This window comes from Triturus cristatus, chromosome 10 (genome assembly GCF_964204655.1).
Source record: "Triturus cristatus chromosome 10, aTriCri1.1, whole genome shotgun sequence".
Taxonomy (NCBI): domain Eukaryota; kingdom Metazoa; phylum Chordata; class Amphibia; order Caudata; family Salamandridae; genus Triturus; species Triturus cristatus.
The window spans coordinates 121,091,106-121,112,622 of NC_140593.1; the positions used below are offsets into that span (position 1 = coordinate 121,091,106).

General features: G+C 44.2%; 1 protein-coding gene and 1 pseudogene across 1 annotated transcript in view; one reads left to right on the forward strand and one right to left on the reverse strand.

Annotated features, from left to right (window-relative positions):
* CMTM7 (CKLF like MARVEL transmembrane domain containing 7) overlaps positions 1-21,517 on the forward strand; it is a 144,424-nt gene that overhangs the window by 69,664 nt on the left and 53,243 nt on the right. The gene's annotated exons all lie outside the window — the stretch shown is intronic.
* Positions 181-915, reverse strand: LOC146788995 (casein kinase II subunit beta-like; annotated as a pseudogene).

Below are 21,517 nucleotides of genomic sequence, written 5' to 3' on the forward strand. Positions count from 1 at the left end.
TATTTATGATCCTCACTTTCAGAATAAGGAAATATTTATTCAATTTAAACACACACTGAAACAAACTTGAGATTTCTAACTGGCCAGGCGATGGGAAACTGAGGGAGAGAGTTCAATGGGTGACGGAGGTATTGGGAGAGAGTGAAATGAATGTCAGCCCTTAGCATTGGCTTTCATTATTCAAAAGAGCCAGGCAGTGTCTGGAAGGAGAGGGAGTGGGCGAGGGGGTGCCTGCGTACGCCGGGCCAGTCTGTGGATAGTCCTCACTGGACTTTTGAAGTTGCTGGCTGTCTGGAGCTGAAATTGATACGCCGTAGGGTGGATCTTGAACCCGTACAAACTGGGGACAAACTGGTTAGCTTGCCTTTTGGGCCTGTTTTCTAAGTGCTCCATGAACAGCATGTGAGTAAACACTGTTTCGAAGTAGGCTCCATCCGTGTGATGATTGCGGAAAGATTTTGGGGTGTACACGTCTATGCATTTGGGGCCATAGAGCTTCACCATGGCCTCCCCAGGGATGTCAGAAAGACCAATTGGAAGCATGAGCTGGTTTTCACAGTAGACACGGGGGTAGTACCCGAAATCTCCTTGCTGGTACTTCTCAAGCATCTGTGCAATGCCTCTGTTCGTGAGGAAGTAACGGGGCATGGATAAGGCCATACAGCTTCGCCGCCGCCTGCTCAACCAAATCACTCTGGTTTGGGTCATCCTCCAACTCCTCATCTGGCTCATCCTCCAACTCCTCATCTGGCTCGAGATCCAGGATCATGTCTAGGGCTGGTGGTAGTGCGGGACCTGCTCATTCAGTCCCGTCAAGTTGAACTTGTCCTGGATGTAGTCTTGGTCCACCTCGCAAAAGAAGTCATTGCCACGCAGTCCACAGAACCAGGAGATCCAGGACACTTCTTTCGATAATCAAATATCCTCCTGTTTATTTCTAAATATGTGCGCCTTCTTACAACACAAAACACTGTGTAACTAATCATTATTTTATTTGTGAGTCGGTTTGTCCTTGTTTGAACCAATCAAACTGCATCCTCATGTTTATTAATAGATGCACCATTTTGGGCCTAATGTACAAAAAACATTTAGCGATCACATAGTCTGTGATTCACAAAAACCCAGGGGATGCAACCACAAAACATCTTGTTATGTACTAAACCCATTTTGTAATTCAGTACCAAGTTACAGAATCGCAAAATGGGTTTAGAAAACCACAACAAATCACTTTCTGGATGAGGCATGTTTATAGCGTCCCTTCCATATTGCGTTTCGCGAAGCCATTTCAATGTTTTGCAACAGAAATTCAGTCGCAGAACTTTGGCTTTTTACCTAAACCTCAGAGGAGGTGGTAACCCATTCATTTATTCGAATGGGTCCCTACTGGACCCCTTCCCTTTTGTTAATGGTAAAAAAAAGTTTGTTGGGGAGAAGTAGGCAGTGGTCCATGGGACAACTCTCAAACAAACCAGACAAATGTTTCTTTTTGAATTAAGCTCAGTTTCTGTCAAGAAAAACTGGTTGCATTTAAAAAATAAAGTTGACTTTGTTTAAAAAGTGATCACAAGCATGGTGGTCTGCTATCTCCATCAGGCCACCATCGCAGTGATAGCATCCAATCCTGGTGAGTCTCGATTTGCAATCTTTTTCATGAATATTAATGAGGTAGTTCGGATTGTAACCCATTCTGATTTGGAATTTTATGAACTGATCTATTAGTATATAGGTTGGTTTACAAAATTCCTTTCCGTTTGCAAAAAAAGGTGCGCAAATTGGGACCACTTTTGCGAATGGAACGTTTGTACATCAGGCGCCCTATTCTTTAGGTTTAATGAACCAACCCCATTAGTAGTAACCGCGTAGGAAGTGTAACTAACAAATTGAACATAAGAGAAGCTACCAAGTACTGCTGTTTCAGGCCTTTTATCATTTATTTTTTTCTAGAGTTAATTTTACGGGTTTCTGAATTTCTACTGCTATCTTTTGGCAAACTTTGCACTTTGTGGCTTTTTCAATACAATATGTTGAATGTATCCTAATTTAACATAAAAATAAGGTGATTCACAGAAAGAAAATTGTATTCTCTTCCTGTGCAATACCAATATGCAAAGAAAAACTTTGCTGAACGTAAACTTACAGCATTCGTTTTTCAGCCTGGCTTGGTCGCATCACAGTGAAAAGTATCTCCCGATGTGGTGCAAATTATCTTGCAATAAACATTTCCAAGGAAAAAGGTACACTGGGAAACTTCACAAAGGGCAAAAATTGTGAATTCACAAAACTTTTCCAACGAAATACCGTGCACGCTCCTAGCAGTAAGTTGCCTATTTACAGCTAATTCAAACCAGTCAACCAATCAACTTTGAGAAGTGGGTGCCAAAACTGGCATGCAGGATTCTATTAGGAATTTTATGAAACCTGCATGTAGCGCACTTCCCTGGACCCTATTTGTTTATTTATTTAAGGTGATATACAGTGCTATTCTTACTCTGAGAGGTGTTCGTCCTCTTTACGAGTAACAAGAAACACAGATGTTTGTTTCAGAAATGCATAAAATCTGTGGAACCCCCAAAAGAGCATTTGATGTTCATAAGCCTTAGCAACAAGGACAACACGGTGGGACATAGAAGCAAGAACTGGATGAAGAAGAGAGAATCGGGGATGTGTGGGGAGGATTGAATCCGGTCGGTATCATAATCGGGGATCTGGGCTTCATCTGTTTGAGTTGGGGAAGAAGCATTAATTATTTTTGGGGGGGGTTCCCCTTCAGATTCTACCAAGGTTTTCCTGGCTTCTCGGGTCGTTTGGGGAGGCATGTCAACAAAGTTGTGACAACCCCACAAAAGATTTGGTGGTATCGAAGTGGGATTTGAAACGTGTGGTTTCCAATCAAGGAATTTCCCAGGTACTGAGGCCTTTGACCCCTCCAGAGGTTTTGATGGGGAGAATTAAGGTCGTGGAATGTTGATGTTTGAGGGCATTGAAACTCGGGCAGGGGAGTTTGAATTGAATTCACTCCTCCAGGGGTAGTCCGTGAATATCATTCAGCACTGGAGTGATGTCACACTTCCGGAGCTCATTTTCAGTTTGGCAAGTGAGTTTTTATTTTCCATCTTCTATTTGGGCGCGAACAATCCGTTGCCCTGCAGCATAGAAGCCAGTTTGTTTTAATAATGGTTCGAGTCTTTGTAGGGGCAGGAGCGCTGGTCCGGATGCTTTCACTCTGCATTCAGTAAATTGATCCGAAAACCAATAGATTTGATCTCTTGGCTGAAGATGGGGTGAAAAAACGCATCCCTTTTGAGTTCTTTGATTCAATTTGTATTCTATTTTTGCTAGTGTTCTTGTGTAATAAGAAGGAACTAACTGTTCTCTAATCTTAATTTTAGTAAATTTAATATCTATTTTAGAAAATGCAACATCACTTGTGACTGTCGGGTAGGAGCTAATCTATCTGATCTCACAAACGCATGAGTTTGCTTTTTGTTGGTGCGCGTGCACACACTTCCCTAAAACATAGTGAACGTAAGTGTGTTAAAAATTAAAACACAACGTGGGGAAGCCAAAATCCAACCAGCATATAATGCAAAATGCCAGAGAGCAGATCAAAATGTCAGAGAATTGTCATTTCAGCCAACCAGGGCTGTCGCTAGAAAAGACTCTACTTTTACCTGTTTTTGCGATGGGACAATTTCTATTTTCATTTAAAAATATGCACCAATACTTTTGTGGCATTGATTTTTTTTTTTATTACTTATAAAGATTTATTGCCTTCTTAATGTTTGTGGAAATGATGGAAGCCAGTGGTGCTGGCTGGAGTTGGGGTGCAGCAATGCGTGTTCTCAACTGAAGTCATAGGGGTTAGGAAAAACCCAAACGTTGCACGAAGAACAAATGTAGCAAATGAGCCACCCCCATTCAGCAGGAGAGTGGTAAGGTTGCGTGGTACGTAGCTGGTGGTGCACTTTGGGGTATCGCAAATATATTCCAAAAGAATGCAGTAGCGCACTGTTCTTTAGAGACAGCATATTTACAGTTGAAACAAACATTACATTTGTAAGTCAAACATGCAGTTTTACTTACAAAGCTATATGGTGTACATTCGATACTATGTGGAAATTTTGTTTCAGCAAATATTTATTTGTACGTCACCAAGAAAAGTGACTTTATATTTTTTTTGGTCCTAATAAAATATTTGCTTTCATCACAGATCAGAATTACAAAAAATGTGCCTCGTATTTGCTTTCCTAATGGTGGATATATTTTGAAATATTTGTACAGTTCATTTACAGGTATTTAAATGTTGTTGTGTGTTAGACTATCATTGACATCCTGCAGCCTTTATTTTCACACTCCTTGTACCCCAGCAAGATTCCCACATAGTAACTTTATAAATCCTCTCACTTTACGGTCCGGGAAATAAAACCTCATTCTCTAAAACCTTTCTTTTTCAGTCATTCTCTTGTTTCCCGCCGAGTGTCTGCTAGTGCTGGGATGCCTCCAGGTAACCATGCGCTCTATAAATACTCTTTCATTCATTCATTCATTCATTCTACGTTAAGAGAATAAGCAGCAATTTGTCAGACCTAGCCTGACATTTGACCTCATTGTCTCTAAATGACAACAAATGTGACCAGGTAAAAAAACAAAACTTTAAAGGCCTATTCATTGCTCATGTATGTTCTGAACTCCAGCATGATTATTTTAGGGGTGCTGCAGCACCGCTAATTCCAGCGCCTATGACGGAAGCTTGCCAGGTCAGTGCTATTGGCTTTACCAATGCTTGTTTCTGGTAAGAGGTCAGACAAATCATCAACGAGTAAAACAACCAAAGTCCTGAAAAAAGCGACCTGAATTAAGTTGGCTACTTCAGTTTCATGTGTTTACATGAACAAAAGGTCTGCAGCTCAAATACCCAACGCTTAACTTAGAGGCGTGCCTACCAATGACCCACCCAGGGCTTTGCCAGTCCCGCTCAACAGGGTGGGCAGTCCGAGCCCTCACCCGTACAATCCAACAAATGGCAGTGTTTAGAAGGATGAATCGGCAGCTCCTTGCTAACCAACAGGCCTCGAAGAGTTTATTTAGGGGGTGGGGGTTTGCGGTGTGCTGATTACCATCTAATGGAAGCCACGGAGTGATACCAAATAAAAAAAGCTGGCAAAGCCTTGAGTATTAATGGTGTGACCCCAAGAGTGGGGGTACTGGCCTTATGCATCTGACCCATACGCTGAAAGTGGTTTATTCATATAGTCTCTGGAATCTAGACAATGATCTTATCCAAATGCCATGGAGAACAGGAGGGTCTTTAAGGATTTTCATGAATTTGCACAGATCCTTTTTAGGTCCCGCCTGAGCCAGCGCATGCGCTGATCTGGCGAGACATTCAGGAGTGGAGTTTTAAGTGCTGCCACAGGCTTTTGGTGGCCTAGCACTTGCGTTCACGCGCGCAGCCACCATCTGGCTTTCTGTAATTGCTCATTAAGCCTTACAGCACGTGAATCCCCTCCCTTCTCCCATTTCCTCCTCGTCAGCGCGAGCGCGCGCTTGTTTAGGACTTGTGCCCTGTGTAACATCACTACATCTGCCACGTGGAACACATTCAGCTAGTCCTAGCTTTTTTGGACAGCACTTTGCATGCTTTGACTTGTAGTGTTCTATTACCAGTTTCCGCTATGGGTTTAAAAATCACAACGTTCAGTGCCGTTAGTCAAAAACACAAGGCTGGCTGATGTCGTCACTTGTGGCATGACTCATGAGACTAGTTGGCAACTCTAGATGTGGCGACCGCACGCTTGATTTTACTTGCGATGGGCAACAGCTTATCCACCGTGCCCAGGTCTATAAACCACAAACCTTCCCTATATGCCACTGCATGCTGCGCGCGTGCATGTACGTACGCATTCACAAAGTGCCCGTAAAATAACGCTAAGTGCACCTAGCGGATTCTTAGACAGTCTTACAATGATCAGCGTCAACGGACTGAGACCCCTTCGTCTCCATATGAGGCACCTCTCTGTGGGAGCTAGCCTAGATCTGAGGTCCTAGCACAGGGGCTGTTGCTGCTTGCAAGCGGAGACTCTTCAAGCGCACACGCGCAGACCAAGGTCTCCCATGCACAGTTACGGCGAGCCCTTTGACACATGTGGGGCAGCTCACCTTCTGCAACTGAGGACGCCTCACACTGAGGGCACCTGAAACACTGCCACACCCCCAAGACACCACATCCTCTCCGCTCCGGCTTCAACACTCTCCTCTCCCTCTTTCAGGTAGTTCCTGTACCCCAGCCGTCACTATCTGCTGAACTGTGAAGCCTACCCTCTCTGTCCCTATCTTTAACCCTCTCTGTTATTTCGATGGATTATGCAACCCCCTGCCCCCCCGTTCCTTCACCCGCTCCACTACCCAGGCATACCTATCCATGCCCCTGACTTCCTATCACTCTCTCCACTCCCTTTACCTTCCTCCCTTCTCCATCCCTCTGTCACCCCGTCACTCTACCTCATTTCTTCACCATATTACCCTTTTCATTTCCACCCATCAACTCTTTCCTCCATTGCTCCTTCCTCTTCTACCCGTCCCATCTATTTCTGTTAATCCCATGCTGTTCTCTCTATCCCTCCTCCCAACTCACCCTTCCTACTCTCCTCCATCCCTAGCCTGCTTATGCCTGCCTCCCTCACCCCTATCTCCCCCCACAATTTCTCACAGCCATACCATGTCTCTGCATTACCTCTATACCCTTCGTCCCTTACCATTGAGGGAACCGTGGACGGGCCGCGGGCTCGAGGCGCAATCTTAGATTTTTTTCAAGGACTGGAACATAGCACCGGTGACACGAGAAAAGACAGAATCTCAGACAGAACCAATAACCGGACCAGTGATAGGCTCGAGGCCAGGGACTGTGTCCGGACAGAACCCAAACAAGCATTGGCATAGCCAATAGGTCTCGCTTTTGGGACCTTATACGTTTTTAGCCATGCAGCACATTATCCTGGGTGCTGGGCCAACCTAGCAAAATACAAATGTAGTTAAAATATAAATCAACTGCGGATATTTTATTGCTTTACCACACATTTAGCATGTATTCCGCATGGTTAATAAGGGAAGCTTTAGAACATAATTCCAATACATCATGAAGCCACACAAACCACGCTTAGCCCATTGCAACTGCAAAAACCACTTCATTTTGCCCAGCACATTACCATTCCATTTGTGTGGCACGAGGGCTTTATGAGCAAGTATCTAGGTATGCAGTTCTTGTCGCAGCTTTACACAACCATGCACACACAATTACAACAAGCATTTGCAATGCAATAGGTCTCGCATTTTAGCAAGTTTGAGCTATTGACATTGTAAATGACTGCATTTTATTTATGTTTTGGTTTATAAAACATAAATAAAAGGCATTGTCATTTATAATGCCAATAGCTTAAACTTGCGTAAATGCGAGACCTATTGCATTGCAAATGCTTGTTTCATTTGGAGGTGAACATTTCTGTCCCTCACCTGTTGATGCCCCAGGGAAAAGCACATGACCCACCAAAGCAAAGACTCCAATAAAGACACCAAGACCCCTGTCTACCTGGAGAGAATATCTAAATGTGGTGAGCAGTTCTCTATCGAAGGAGTTATGCTTGTGGTGTGGTCAATACTGAGATACTTCCCCAAATAATTACCAGTGGCTGAGATTAATTCAAGCATTCCATCCGTCATTTTTTTATATAGTTCAGTGTGATGCTCTAAGCGGGACAGGTATATCCAGACATGTGTCCCATGCACGTTGTGCTACGGGAACCAAGCTATACCCAGCTGGTGAGCCCTCCACAAGGGCAATCCCAGTCCTGGTTCAGGGAGGATCTGGCCTGGCATTTCAGGATGGATCTTTCCCAGTGGAGCCAGGGTCAAGGCTCATTTGCATGTGGCTGGATCAAAACTGAGGTGGCGTGGTGTGCAAAAGAATGGACTGGAATGCAGCCTAAGTAATGACCAGTGGCTGAGATTAAATCGAGCATTCCATCCATCACTTTTTGCATACTTTAGTGTGGTCAATGCAGAGCATGAATGGATTAGCATTCCTGAAATGTGGTGCGACGTCTGGACGGGTGAAAAGGGGAAAGGGTGGTGGACATGGCAAGGATCTCAAAATGTGGTGGTGCTTCTCTACCAGAGGATCAGAGGCAATAGCCGCCACTGGCTTGATGATCTGCCCGTTGTACTCTAAATCAGGCCCAAATTGTGGAGTATTGTGTAGAAGTGAAGTGTGGGCCGGCTCAAACCTTCTGTGGAGAATCTGGGTCAGTGTAGAAGGGCCGAATGTTCTTGCTTCATTATATGCCAATAATTGGGAATATACAGAAGGCGAGGAGCCAGTTTCAACTGAGAAGTATTAAGAGGTTGAGCATTGATGAGCTACACACCAAGTTCAGCATCACATAGATAAGCAGAACTGCGGCACTATCTGTACAATCTGCTGTTGTGGTAAAGGAGTATATCTTGATGGTTTTCTTGGTGCCTGTAAGTTGCAGGAAGTTATTTCATCTCAAGCATCATTGTCCGATAGCTGAAGGTAGCGGAAAGTACCTGAGTGAGTAATAATTTGCAGAATGTATCTTGTTATGATCTTTGTGTCGGTATCAAATTCCTTCGCCCAAGTTTGACTCTTTGTGTCTTTAATCCACAGGGCCCCCTCGTTGACACCACATTTGTAAGGTTTAGTCCATCTTTTTGGGACATCACTCCTTTTAAGGGAAAGTAGTAAGATACCTTTGCACAACATAATGTAATTTCTTCTAAAACTGGCCTGTGCAGATTTGGAGGATCTTCTTCTACCACATCCCTTCTGCCAAAAAGTCTTTTGGATTTTTCGGTCGATGGTCATTCATCTCTGCTGCTGGCAATGAATCGTACTTGTCCACTATGCATCCGTTTTTCTTGGTACTAATTATTAGAAGACAAAAGAGTTCTCCCCATAGTTTGCTCCAAAACCCTACATCTTCACCCTGTACTAATCCACAGCAACAGTGTTCCGCCATGGATCGACCTTCGATCCACCTAAATATACAACTAGCATTTGTAATCCTGGTCATGAAGAACTGGCCAAAGCAAAGACTAGGAAGTGTAAAAATGTAAAAAGAAAACAAGGTAGCAGCATTTTTCCATCTATACTCCTAGGATCTGGAACAACATTCCTGTATCCATAAGAACCATGCAGAGAACAGGCAGAGGGGCTCGCCCAGTAGAGCACACATGAAAACTCCCCTATACTACTTGCTACCGGAAGAGCACCCCCTACTACAGAGCATAGATGAAGCAGCACCCCCAATACTTAGCACTGGGAAACAGCATCCTTGGTGCTGAGTGCAGGTGGAGGAACATCTCCTATGATGAGTGCTTGGGGAAGAGCATCCCCAGGGCAGTGTGCAGGTAGAGGAACATCCCCAATACTCCGTACAGGGGAAAGAGCATCCTTATTGTGGTGCACAGACAGAGGAAAATCCCCAATACTGAGTGTGGGGGTGAAGAGCATCCCTTGTGTTGTATGCAGATAGAGGAACGTCCCTAATAGTGAGTGCAGAGGGTGAAGAGCATCCTTAGTGTGGTGTGCAGACAGAGGAACACCCCCAATACTGAGTGGGGGGGGTGGAAGAGCGTCCCGGTGTGGTGTGCAGGCAGAGGAACATCCCCAATACTGAGTACTGGGGAAAGTGCACCCCCAGTACTGAGTGCAGGCAAAGGGCATCCCCAGACCTGAGTTCTGGGGGGAGGAGCAAGTACAAATGTAGGGAGGGTAATGTCCTCAATACTTGGTGCTGGAGGAAGAGCCTCACCATTCTAGAGGGGAGGAGGGTCCTTAGTGCAGAGTTAACGAAGGAGAAGCCTCCCCAGTACAGCGTCATTTGGGGAGAGGCCCCAGTACACATACGTTGGAAGTTCCCAGTACAGAGGTATTTGGGGAGAAGTGTCCCAGTGCAGAAGTGCTTAGAAAGAATCATTCTCTAGCAAAGAGCTGTTGGGGGTTAGGTCATCCCAATGCTGTAGAAAGCTTTGGGTTGCAGAGGTGATGGGGAGACCCGAGCCCAGTACAGAGCACTGGAGAAGATTCATGTCCAGTACAAAGGCGGTGGAGATGAAGTGTGTACAGTGCAAAACTATTCGAGCAGAATTCTTCCCCGTACTGAGGTGTAGGGGGAGGTGTCCCCAGTACAGATGTGTGGAACGAGATGCTGCTCATTGAAGAGGTATGTGTGGAGTGGGGACCCCCTGTAGAGAAGTGTAGGCGATGGAGAAACCCAAGTACTGAAGTGACCGAGGTAAAACCATCGGAGGGCAGGTTTTGGGGGGACACATCCCCAGCATAGAGGTTCTGGGAAGAAAAATCTGCACTGTAGAGATGCTGGGTGACTAGCGTCCCTGTTACAGATGTTTTGGGGAGAAGTATCAGCAGTAAACAGTTGTTTTGTCTCCCCCTGATACAGACAGACATGTCCTCAGTACATTTGTGTTCAAAGAGGACTATCCCCAGGTGAGGTGCAGGGAGAACCTGACCCCCCTGGCAGAGGTATAGGGAGAGGGGCTTGTCCACGACTGAGGTGATGTGGAAGAGGGCTCTGGGTTGGGTTGGGGAATAGGTGTTCGACTGCCTAGGTGGTATTGGAGAAGTGTCCCTAAGAGAGGTACTGAAGGAGAAGGGTCCCCATTCCAGATGTTCAGAAGGAAATCTGAGGTAGAAGAGGCTCCAGCACAAAGGTATTGGAGGATGAAGTGGCCCCAGTTTTTAGTTAGTGGTGGGAAGGGCATTAAGACTGGTACGTGGTTATCACTAATCTAAACACACAACAAATTCCCAAATTTTGTGGGTTCTGGATCACACCATTAATGTGTTTTAATTTGTACAATTCTAAAACCAGTGTCTCCGAATCAGGACAGAAACCCCATCAGGTGTTTAAAGGAAGTGATATTTGAAACCATACGTGGGTGGATTGTACTGCAGTCCCTTGAGGGCTGAATGAAGAACATGTTCTCAGCTGTTTCCTGCGACTTCCCATGCTGAACATGATTTTTGTTGTTGTTTTTTCAAACTGTATTAATTGATTCAAATCAAATGCAAAATGTTTGATGCACATGCCTTTCTAAATTTTTACAAACTAAACTAACCGTACTTGACTGTCTCATATATCATGATTTGCCGTCCTTTAGTGAGTGTGCATTCTTACCTGGGGGTTTATTACATGTCTAAAGGAAAGTGCTCTAGAGAGTTGACTGAACATTGAATGCTAATATTACTCTTCTTTATAGCTGTGGCTGAATTATTAGTTTGCATGATTCTTGCTCGTCTGTTTCTTCAAGAGATTTGGGCTTGCTCTGGCTATTTTCTACATCTATGTTAGGTGTATTGTGGATTATTTATATGCACTTAATGTCAAATTTGTAGTTCAATTATCCAATTCCTGGTCCTCATTGGAGGACTGCATAGTCCTTTTTATATCCACCCCTCGCTGCACAAAGCAAGGACCGAGAGAGAGGTAAATTGAAGTGAAGTAAGTAAGGCCCCAGCTAATGCTACATCATCCCCATTGACTTATTATTTTATCTTTTTATTACATTTTTTAAATGTTTGCAATACCCTTATAACAATCCCAATTAATACAGGAGGAATTATCAGTCATCAGTAATACATACAGAAAATGAGAGGGGAACATCAGAGTATAAAAGCAGTAAATCAATTAACCTCGAAAAAGTAAAGTACTGCAGGCAGGGCTATATATACAAACATTTGCGTATCTACAGTGACCATCCGTCATTAGAAGTGGGCTGTAGACCATCCTTCAAGGAAAAACATAGAAAAGTGATCAAGCAGTCCGTGAAGCTCTGTTCTCAGCCCTGTCTTCCTTCCATCTATAAATTGGTGCTCAAATACCCCTGCCTGTCAAGCATTCTCCCTCTTCTACACTTTCTCTCATAAATCCCCTTTTCAAGGTTGAAGATGGCACGCAACCTAGCAAGCCATTGCTGAAATGTTGGACCGTTTGGTGAAGCCAGGCAGAGGCAATGCAGATTCTCACCACTGCCATGTCCAAGAAAAGGAAATATTGAGACGAATCTTGCGTTTCACCACTGTTAAACCCCAGAAGCATTAGTTCAGGCGTTAACAATACCTTTAAATTCAAAGTTTGATCCAGGAATTTTTCAATTGCGTTCACTAAAGTTTCGAGCAGTGGGCAGGAACATATGAATTAAATCCGCGTCAGTGCAGTTACAGCGGGGGCATCTAATGCCTTCCTGTCCCTCCACTGGGCTATCTTTGCGGGAGTGTAATACAAAGAAAACAATTGTTTTAAAATGCTGGGCTTGCAGCCCCGCTGAACACAAGATGGTCTGTCCCAAGTCTAAGGACTCGAGGCATCTGTCTTGCTCAACTTGTATTGATTGTTTTTGCTGCCGCACAGTTGCTTCAGACTCTATATGTAGATGGTTTGTTTGACAGTTGTAATAATCTCTGCAACTAATATGCTATTTCCATTTGATATGGCATATTTTCTTGTTAAAGTAATGAAGCATAAAGGGAGACCATGAAACTCTGGCGCAGGAAATATTTGCGATTGTGGGGTCTAAGGATACCAGTATTAAGGTCTACTAAGAAATGTCAATAGACTTTCACCCTTTCCTACTTTCGAGTGGGTCCTATGTAAACCTAAAACACGCCCACACATATTCACCATCTTTAGAGTGTTTCATGAGCAGGTTTATTCATGTCAGTGGACCCACAAACGTTTTGCTTTCTCACAACCATTTTGCACTTTTTTGTGTGCATCTCTTTGCATTCCTGCCCGAGCTGTGGCGTTCTTCTGTTTAATTGGGCCTAACAACGCAAGTGTGTCCGGTACTAATATGGCCTGCCGTTATTGTCTTTACAATACATTTCTGATTAAAAGTGCACATTTAAGGGTGAGCACAGTACCCCTCCTCCTCTGTTACTCTTAAATGGCCATGGTGTGGCATGCCCCTTCCTCATCCCATGCATTATCCGCCTATTTGTTCTGTATCTGCCCAGCGCCTTCGACACACTAGTGCCTACAGGCTATTGTGAGCACCTTCTGCAAAAGCCTGCATTTGTATCTTGGTGGTCACAGCAGCCAGCTTCACTTACCTTTTAATGCATCTCTTATTCTGACACTAGTGAATCTGAAATTATTTGAGCAAGATTGCATTGTTCATTTTTAGGTCTCGCCTGACCCAGCACATGCGCTGGTCTGGCGAGACTTATTGAGAGGGCTCCAAAAAGTGCTACCAGGCCAGCCTAGGGCTACAGTGCATGTGCATGGGCGCGCGCGCCGCTTTTACTGCGATTACTTTCACTTTCGCTGCCGCAGGGCTGCTTTGATGTTTGATCGCAATCGCGATCACATTCGCGGCCGCACCGCTTGGCATAGCCAATAGGTCTTGCTTTTGGGACCTTATAAGTATTTAGTTATGCAACTGTTGCATGGCTAAACTCTTATAAGGTCCCAAAGGTGAGACCTATTGGCTATGCCAATGCTTGTTTTTGTTGAAGTTAGAGATTGTTACCTCAACTTGTCAGTCCGCTGAGGACAGTACACACACTCTTGGCAGGGTCAGGCCTGAAGTGAGCTCTACCAATGTTCATGGTCCTACTTTGGACTTCGGTCACACCCAGTAGCTACATTCCAATTGTGTTCTCACATGTTAAGGGAAATGAGATTCCTGTTGGCTAAGAACTCTTCGGTTTTGACCTCTAGCCACCCTGACCTATCAATGACCTTCTCTTTTATATAGGTGAGGTGTGGAAAGGGAATCCCTAGTATTATTAATTAATAGCCCGTAGTGAGAGATCTATAGGGAATTATTAATTCATTTTGTGTTGTATAAACAAATCCTGACTATTCTATTGTCAATGGACTGCTGTTTCATTTATATATGAGGACCCATTAACTGTATTAAGAGGGCTGTTCCACCGGATCGTTTCTTATCATGAATTGCTTTAAATTGCACTTATAAATATATTTTCAAATCTGGGAATAATGGCTGTGATTTGAAGTTTGCACACAGCTTTCTTCAAAGACAAATGTATTTTATTTTTCAGCATTTTTTTTATTAGCATATCAAGAGACCTACAGTGCCACCAAGTGCCCATCATGAAGTACATTGGGCAGGAAATCAATAAACCAGAAAGCAACAAATGACGAAACAAAAAACAATGTATTAACTTATCTCATTGAGCAAATGAAGGCACGCTCTAGGAAATGTATAGAAGTACAAGAAACCTATTTAAATGATTTCCTCAAGGCGAAGCCCGCCCGCATTTTGTAAACCCTTATTCTTCTCCCCTACCCTCTCTTTCACCCTGGGATTTGTTATTAAACCCTCGTTGGAAGGTTCTACATTCTTCCAATCTTCTGAATACGACTTTGACTCTAATCCTCTGTGACCCACCACCCTCAAAAAGCACGCGCAGGACGGTGGGGGGGCTGTACATTGAGTGCTACAGATGAGCCATGTCGAAAAAAAACATAAAACAATAATACTTCAGCTCCTAGATTATATGTAGCAGCATTATTGTGTTTACACAGCACTATCGTAACCGCTTATACAAAAATTATAAAAATTAAAAATTGATTTACAAACACAACAGGAAGTTGGTCTTAACAAAAGATCTAGTTGAAACTTATAGGAGGTGGTGTTTTGAGAGGAAAGGAATAAGAGTAGTGCCAGAGCGAATAAATGTTAGAAGTGACCTGCAAAGCCTAAAACCTATGACAGACAGATGATTAAAGAAGGGTTTGACACAGTTTGTTTAAGATGAGGGAAGTGAACCAAAAACAAAGCAAAGAGTCCAGGCTTAGGATGCCTGAGGTGATCAAGGAGGCTGGAATGCGGAAATGACACAAATGTACTCTTATGTGGGGTTAAGGTGAAGCAAATGTAAGACATCCATGCAGTGGCTGGGGATGGATTAAAATGTTATTGTAAAGGTCAGAAGAAAAGTAAATAAAAGATCTGAGAGGTGTCTGCGTTAAAGTAGGATTCAAGGCCAAAAAAGAGATGATAGGAGGTGTTCTTAGGAATATTTTAATGCACGCATCTTTCACAAGACCATCCACGCATGGAGAAAGGGTGCGCGCGGGAAGTCTTGCAGGGAGAAACGTAATATTTGTTTACCCCACCCGGGTATTTGCCACGGGGCACTGACTGCTTCTCTGGGACAGTGAGAGGCTGACTCATATACTTGTCCCTTTCTTCTGTAATGGTAGATCTTAGTGTTGGACTGCAGAGGAACTGAGGACTCACATTGATGAAACGCGTTGAATTAAGCATGTTATACGTATTAGTTTATCGTCATCACATCGAGTTTCACTGATTGCCACAAGCGCGTGCCCATACATACATAGGCTGTGTCATTTCTCTTATTCGGGGCTCCGTCTCCATCACACCAGTGAGTCTCAGTCAGGACACCTCATTGAGATGTTTGTGTTGATGTGCAGAGCGGGCGTGCCCTAGCAATTCTGTCCTGACTGCTCACCTGTTGCCAGTTTGCGTATCGTTGGGTTCCCACCTACAATGTCGCATGCAAGCTAAAAAGAATGGTATGGAATGTTGCCCAGAGAAATGACAAGTAGACAGAACGATTTATTTAGAATTTTTTTTAGTACCAACATGGAGAGTTTTAAAATCTTCAGCGTAAATGCACAACAACATGGCATAACTTGAGTGTTTGTAAAGCACACGTTCACCCAAGGGTATGTTGGCGCTGAATAATAGACGTTTATTGTAACCTAACTCAATGGTACTTATTTTATCGACCTCAGTCGGATGAGTGGACCTGCTGGGATTTGAACCTGTGACCATTATGTTATGTTATCAATGATTTGTAAAGCGCTCGTACCCCGGTTGGTTTCTTGGCGCTGAGTTCCATTAGGCCGAACACCGGCCCCTCCTGCAGTAGACACATTAGTTCACGAAGCCACCAGACCAGGCTGGAAGCAACAGGAGGTTAGCTTGGGAGGTCAAGAAGGACAGAGGAGAGGAATGTATGTAAAGATGGAGAGAGAGGATAAAGGCTCGCAGTAACAAGGAGCTCACAGAGGTACAAAGAGGCACAGGTGTTAAGATGAGGTTAAGAGAGGGGACTAACCAGGGGCACACAGAGGTACAAAGAGGCATAGGTGTTAAGATGAGGTTAAGAGAGGGGACTAACCAGGGGCACACAGAGGTACAAAGGGGCATAGGTGTTAAGATGAGGTTAAAAGAGGGGACTAACCAGGAGCACACAGAGGTACAAAGAGGCATAGGTGTTAAGATGAGGTTAAGAGCGAGGACTAACCAGGAGCACATAGAGGTACAAAGAGGCAAAGGTGTTAAGATGAGGTTGAGAGGACTAACCAGGAGCTCATAGAGGTACAAAGAGGCATAGGTGTTAAGATGAGGTTAAGAGAGGACTAACCAGGAGCTCATAGAGGTACAAAGAGGCATAGGTGTTAAGATGAGGTTGAGAGAGGACTAACCAGGAGCTCATAGAGGTACAAAGAGGCAAAGGTGTTAAGATGAGGTTAAGAGAGGACTAACCAGGAGCACATAGAGGTACAAAGAGGCAAAGGTGTTAAGATGAGGTTGAGAGGACTAACCAGGAGCTCATAGAGGTACAAAGAGGCATAGGTGTTAAGATGAGGTTAAGAGAGGACTAACCAGGAGCTCATAGAGGTACAAAGAGGCATAGGTGTTAAGATGAGGTTGAGAGAGGACTAACCAGGAGCTCATAGAGGTACAAAGAGGCATAGGTGTTAAGATGAGGTTAAGAGCGAGGACTAACCAGGAGCACATAGAGGTACAAAGAGGCAAAGGTGTTAAGATGAGGTTAAGAGAGGACTAACCAGGAGCTCATAGAGGTACAAAGAGGCATAGGTGTTAAGATGAGGTTAAGAGAGGACTAACCAGGAGCTCATAGAGGTACAAAGAGGCATAGGTGTTAAGATGAGGTTAAGAGAGGACTAAACAGGAGCTCATAGAGGTACAAAGAGGCAAAGGTGTTAAGATGAGGTTAAGAGAGGACTAACCAGGAGCACATAGAGGTACAAAGAGGCAAAGGTGTTAAGATGAGGTTGAGAGGACTAACCAGGAGCTCATAGAGGTACAAAGAGGCATAGGTGTTAAGATGAGGTTAAGAGAGGACTAACCAGGAGCTCATAGAGGTACAAAGAGGCATAGGTGTTAAGATGAGGTTGAGAGAGGACTAACCAGGAGCTCATAGAGGTACAAAGAGGCATAGGTGTTAAGATGAGGTTAAGAGCGAGGACTAACCAGGAGCACATAGAGGTACAAAGAGGCATAGGTGTTAAGATGAGGTTAAGAGAGGACTAACCAGGAGCACATAGAGGTACAAAGAGGCATAGGTGTTAAGATGAGGTTAAGAGAGGACTAACCAGGAGCACATAGAGGTACAAAGAGGCATAGGTGTTAAGATGAGGTTAAGAGAGGACTAACCAGGAGAACATAGGGGTACAAAGGGACACAGATCTTAAGATGAGGAGGTTAAGAGGAATTGAGAGGCTGGGTAAAGTAAAGGAGAGTGGAAAAAGAGATCATAGAAAGGGAGATGTTAGAATAAAGATGAGACGTGGTGGTACAGGCTGGAACTCAAGAAAAGAACACAAGAAGGGTACAAAGATGTAAGTAAACATGGAGGAGCCTGATGAACAAATGGCGGGGGGGGGGGGTAGAATGTTGGAAATGTGGTCCTGTGCGAGATCATTTCTACCACTGAAGCACATGTCGAACTTATCAGGGCTTCACAAAGAAGCCAGGGGGCTCACCTGGAATCTGCGCGAGCTGTAGGATACTGACATACATCAAATGTACTCATCCAGAATTGCTACAGGTGGCAGGCCTGCACATGTAGATGTGGCGCCAATGTGCATTACACATTTTTCGTGTGTTTTCCACCAGGAAACGTTTTTATCTGGCGTAGAAGCCCCACCTTCGTTACAGTGGCGTAACGAAACCTGAGGGGGCCCCCCTGCAAAGTACATGGAGGGGGCCCCCTGACCCACCGCCCACCATTTTGCCCCACCGCAGAAAAATCTGGTATATTTTGAATTGAAACCGCCAACATTTAATGAAATGCCTCTATATTTGCGTACTCAAAATTTGAATAAGAAAGTAAGAAACACTCTTACCATATAAGCTACACCATTTGTAAGATTATTGTCAAGAGCAGATTATTTAACTGAGACAGGAATCAGAGCAATGCCAAGGAGCGCTTGAATTGTTTGAGGAACTGCCTATCGCTGAAGAACAAGGAACAACTACATAGGGTCTGAATTAGAATTGACATTGATGGAAAATAACTTGAAACTTTGAAAGACAACCTCAAATCTGCAATTTAACAGACTCGACTGACAATATACATGAGCAGTACACAAGATATAACCCAGTATCCTGCCAGCTCCAAGAGAAATAATCTGGTGTGAATTATCTGCATGCCACACACTTGCGTCTGTCAGGGATTTTGTACGATATTAACCACTCTATAGTATTTAAAATGAACTGAGGATGCAATTTCAATATCTACCATCTGGGCTTTATTAGTAAGCAGGGCATACACAGGCAGGCACACAAGGCTGAGGATGAAAGCTGCTTGGATGCTTCAGAACATTGATGCAGATGTGTGTCTGTATTTATCATTTCTGTATTGTAAACAAAGCTAATTACACGATTTCAGGTGCACATACTATAGACAAGTGCAAACACCACCATCAATACCGAATCATGTAGGATAAAAACAAACCATATTAGCAAGTATCTAATGACAGAATCTACACTAACTGTAGCTGGTGAAGCAAAGGAAAAGTGCAAATACTTTCAAAGTGCATAATAAAAGAATCAGCAATCCATCAATATACAAAACTCAAGCGTGTTTTGTAAAGCAATCCCCCTTTCTTCTTGCATCAAGGTGAAAACACTTTCAAAGTGCATGATAAAAACAAGTGGCTGGTCAAGCAGTAACATGCACAACAGCATACAAAAATCAAATCTAACCAGTTTAATCAGACTATGGCCCTTTGGTTTGTGAATGAAGGCGCAAATATTTCACAATAACTTTTTAAACAATAGCAAGTACAGCAGGCAGCAGCATACAACAATCAAACCAGTTTAGTCAACCAATGCGCCTTTGGTTTGTGCATGAAGGTGCTGATATTTCAAAGTCACTGTTAAAACAATAATAAGTACAGCAGGCAGCAGCATATAAAAATCCCTGTACTGTACCCTTCCCAGGCGCAGTCACTGCTCCTGCGCAGTACTGCACATCTACCTGAAGTAGGAAAAGGGTGAGTCAAGCACACAGCAGCTGAACTTTTAAAAACGTGAATGAGCCTGTAGGCCTCACTCCAATGACAGGGCAAAAAGGACCTCCTTCACTACTACTGATCACTACACAGTATACTGCCACCACCGCCCTTGTGCTGCTTAACACCCGGCGAAGGCTGTAGCCTTCCACCACTATAAGGATAGCACTTTGGGTGCCTCTCCTGGTCCAACAAGACCGCATACTGTGAGACAGACCTGTGTCATGGTGCACCCGCATGATATGTGCTCACCTATGCGAAAAAAATCAGCATTAGGGTCCAGTGCTTTAAATGGGCCGGTACTCACCGGTACGGAGTACCGGCACTTCTCAGTTTTCTCCGCCTGAGTACTGGAACTTGTTTTTGGGCAAGGAATGTAATGGTATTCCCAGAAGCAGCAGGGCTCATGCCCTGAAGTACGGGTATGTCCAATGCAAAAACTACTGAAAATAACACTTTCAGATGGAGCATGTTTATGTGCCGCTCTGGCAGGCAACGGGTAGTGTATTCCTGCGCTTGGGTTCTCCTGCAGTGTTACGTTCTAATTGGCATCGCAACGAGAATGAGGATGTGGCCAGAACTGACAACAGTGGAACTGGAGAACCAGGTTTGAATCCCGACGTCGGCTCATCATCCTGTGATTCTGGACAACTCCCTTAACCAGTGGTGCCTTAAAAAAAAGTAACCTTTAATGCAAATGTTCCAACTGGCATGTAAAGCACTTAAATGTCCATGGCCCAAATTTGCGCAATATCAAACTGCCAAAAATTAGGCTCTGCACCTATGACATTGGAGCTGATGCTTGCCATGTCTCCTATGTAAGGAGGCAGTTTGATATTGTGTGAATTTGGCCCATGGGCGTTCAAGTGCTTTACATGACAATCAGAACATTTGCATTAAAGCTTAATTATGTGGCTATTGTTAAATTCCTGGCTCATAGCCACGCCCCTAACAGCCCACTCAGTCTAATTAGTGAGTACCAGCACTTCTCATTTTCCATTTAAAGCACCGACTCCAATTAATTGCCTCCCTCTTCTCCTCTTGGGGTGATAGCGGTTCTGTTTACTCCAAGTAGAATGCTGCATTTGGAACCCAGATGTGCCTTAATATAGAAGATATGTATCTGCACGCAAAGTTCGGCCAGGGCCTACGCTTAATCATTTGATTAATCATTCGAGGAAGACGGAGCCTTGTGTAGAAACTCAGCTTAATTATTCCAAGTTTGTAGAGTATAAAGAGGTTATTTTGTTTGAATAACTTGGGGAAAAGAGGAATCTACAACTAATCCTTTGAGGTGCGGAATCTGAAACCCCAATACTCTATATAGCACGTCCCAATATAATGTCGTTAATATACTTATACATGCATACAGAGCTTTAAATGGGCCGGAACTTGCCATTACTAAGTACCGGCACTTCTACATTTTCTGGTCTTGAGTACCGGAACCTCTCCGTGTCCGAAGAGAGTACCGTTACTCATGGGGTAGCATGCCAAGCTCAGTGCAATTTGGGATGTACAAAAAGAAGCGCGACAGACCTGACTAGTCAGTCCGTTTTCGTGAAGCACTCTGATAATCGAGTGCTAATCTGCCCTCAGTGTGCTAACTGCGGGGCGGCCCGTATGCATTTATTTAGAGCTGGCAGGAAGTTTGGGAGGGACCCGCGTCACACTGTGATATTTGACACTCAGGCTCTGTGGCGTCAATAGCACTGTAGGGGTGCGAGCAGGCCCTGCTAATAGGCATATTGTCACTGTGGGAAATCTAAGAAAGGATTCCTGCTGGCATAGCAGAGTATGGATGCACTTGTTTGAAGTCAGATTGAGGAGGAAGGTGTTGTTCTCAGCAGAGAACTAAATCAAATAAGCTTAAACTTGAAACTTGAGGAGGAAGGTGCTGATAGTGAAATTGGAGCACAGCCGATGGGAATCAAGGTTAGTAATGTGGGCAGCAGCCTGGGATGGATTGGCAAAGCGCATGGGCCCTGCCTTAGTATCACTTGTGGGCTGGTTTCATGGAGGACAACCAACCACAATATCCTACCGGCCACCCAGCCCCCTCTATGGCCACCTGACTAGGCCACTATGCAGGGCCGGCTTTAGCGTTGGTGGCGCCCTGTGCGACAATGTCTGTTGCCCCCCCCCCCCAATAATCACCT